Here is a 2,706-nt window from a genome sequence, read left to right as displayed (position 1 = left end):
TTAATTTGCATTCAATTTAGTTAACATAGAGTGTATTATTAGTTTCAGGGGTAGAATTAGTGACCTCTGAAGGTCCAGTCCATGGGTGACCTCTACGTTTGAACCAAGAAATCTCTCTTGGAATGTTCACTGATGTCTATTTTATTCTGTTCTGTCTTTTATCCAGGTGGCTCAGATTCTGACTGGTGTGACTTTCATCTTCTATGGGATCATTGGAATTATGGTTCTCCATTACAGAAGACAAAAAATCAGTTTCTACTCATTTAAGATAGGCTTTCCTATATGGGCAGCTTTATCTGTAAGTATATCTGACTTATGTCTAAAATAATCAATAGTCAATTAAGTTTTTATTCAGTCGTCCATCCAGTTATGCATTAGCCTCCTGCAAATGCTGCAGAGTTTTCAAACATGTTCATTGGAGATTCAGTATTCAATCTCAGCCATTCTAGATCTTTCATTGTAATGTGAGCTTTAAGGTCTATGTGTTGGGGATTCTTATTAAATTCTAGGTGTGAAGTCAAAATGGCTAAAATTAAAAAGTCAGGAAATGACAGATGCTGGCGAGGATGCGGAGAAAGGGGAACCCTCCTACACTGTTGGTGGGAATGCAAGCTGGTGCAACCACTCTGGAAAACAGCATGGAGGTTCCTCAAAAAGTTGAAAATAGAGGCTACCTTACGACCCAGCAATTGCACTACTGGGTATTTACCCTAAAGATACAAGTGTTGTGATCCGAAGGGACACATGCACCTGAATGTTTACAGCAGCAATGTCTACAATAGCCAAACTGTGGAAAGAATCTAGATGTCCATCAACAGATGAATGGATAAAGAAGATGTGATATATATATATATATATATATATCATGCAGCCATCAAAAGAAATGAAATCTTGCCATTTGTGACGTGGATGGAACTAGAGGGTATTATGCTTAGTGAAATAATTCAATCGGAGAAAGACAACTGTCATATGATCTCCCTGATGTAAGGAAGTGGAGATGCAATGTTGGGGGTTTGGGGAGTAGGAAAAGAATAAATGAAACAAGATGGGATCAGGAGGGAGAAAAACCATAAGAGACTCCTACCGTCACAAAACAAACTGAGGGTTGCCTGGGGGAGGGGGGTAGAAAGAGGGGGGTGGGGTTATGGACATTGGGAAGCATGTGTGCTATGGTGAGTGCTAGTGAAGTGTGTAAACCTGGCAATTTATAGACCTGTATCCCTGGGGCTAATAATACATTATATGTTTATGAAAAATTTAAAAATTTTTTAAAAATTATAGGTGTGTGGCATAAAGCCATATAGCAAAATCCTGATCACTTGCTTTAGGAAACTGTATTGGGTTGGGTTATTTGATAATCCCTGGTTCATCCACAGACTTAGCTTCAAAAGTGCAAGGGGCATTGAAATGTTGAAGATGATGGTGAGGTGGAGAACTACTCATTTCAACTTCTCCATTTTCCTGGACAAAATTACTGAGATGAATATCATGTTACATGAGTGCATATGATCCCTTGTCTGAAACTCAAAATAAGTTTATATCTAGCTCTCTCTTCCATTTTTCTCCACCTTCGATTAAAATGCTCACAAGTTCCCTTTGATTTCACCCATCTATTTTAGATAAAGATTTTTTACCTTTAAATATTGTCAGTTATTTTCATAAGGATGTGAAGACAGCCAGGAAAATGTAGTCATGTACTATATACAATTCAATAATCTGCTCTATTCAAAGTTTTGAAGGGATTTTCATAGGGAAAGAATACCCATTAAGGGTAAAGTTGGTCCTTTAGGGATGGACGATGTCCAGGAAGCAGTGCTAATACTCCCATTTCTCTCTCATGAGCAGTTTATCTTTTCTGCATCAGTGACAGTCGTGTCTGCAAAGAAGCAAACAAAAGCTCTGGTGAAGTATACGTTAATTCGTATTTCATTTAGTAATAGTGTGTGGCCATCTCCCACTCTGATACCTTATTCAAAGCCCGGTGAGCTAGAAGTTCCATGTTTTTCAGTACATTTGAGGACAAATACAAATATCTTTTCTTTCCACAACCTCGTCTGATCACCTCAGATCTGGACACAATCAGAAGCTCTCTCGGGTTTAGATAAGATATATTTCCCCTGGAGTTTCAGAATACAATTCTCAGCAAGTAAAACTGGAGATTGACCTCAGGGTCATGAATGATGTTGATACAGAGAAAGGGATGCCTTTAGGCTTGATCGAGGTAGAGTTCTATTTGGGCCCACCCAGAGCAGGGAAGGAAGTCACAAAGACCCACAACTCTGATGTTGCCTATGGCACATTTTATTCAGTGGTCAATTGCCTCCAGCTTCCCTTTGCTCCTTTGTAGGTTTCCATTTAATTTAACTGGCCGGATGTGAGTATCTCTCCTGGGAAAGGCTTATGAAGGCCTCTAAGAACATGGAAATAGGAGCATCTGGGTGGCTCAGTCGATGAAGCATCTGATTCCTGATTTAAGCTCAGGCCCTGATCTCAGGGTTGTGGGATAGAGCCCCACATGTGGCGTTCTGCACTCAGCACACCTGTTTGAGATTCTCTCCCTCTCCCTCTGCCCCTCCCTGCCTTCGGTCACAAGCTCACTGTCTCTAGAATAAATACATAAATCTTTATTAGAGAGGGCACGGATTGCATGGAGCACTGGGTGTGGTACAAAAAACAATGAATATTGTTATGCTGAAAATAAATAAA

This window comes from Mustela erminea, chromosome 9 (assembly GCF_009829155.1).
Source record: "Mustela erminea isolate mMusErm1 chromosome 9, mMusErm1.Pri, whole genome shotgun sequence".
Classification (NCBI taxonomy): Eukaryota; Metazoa; Chordata; class Mammalia; order Carnivora; family Mustelidae; genus Mustela; species Mustela erminea.
This window is presented reverse-complemented; position numbering follows the sequence as displayed.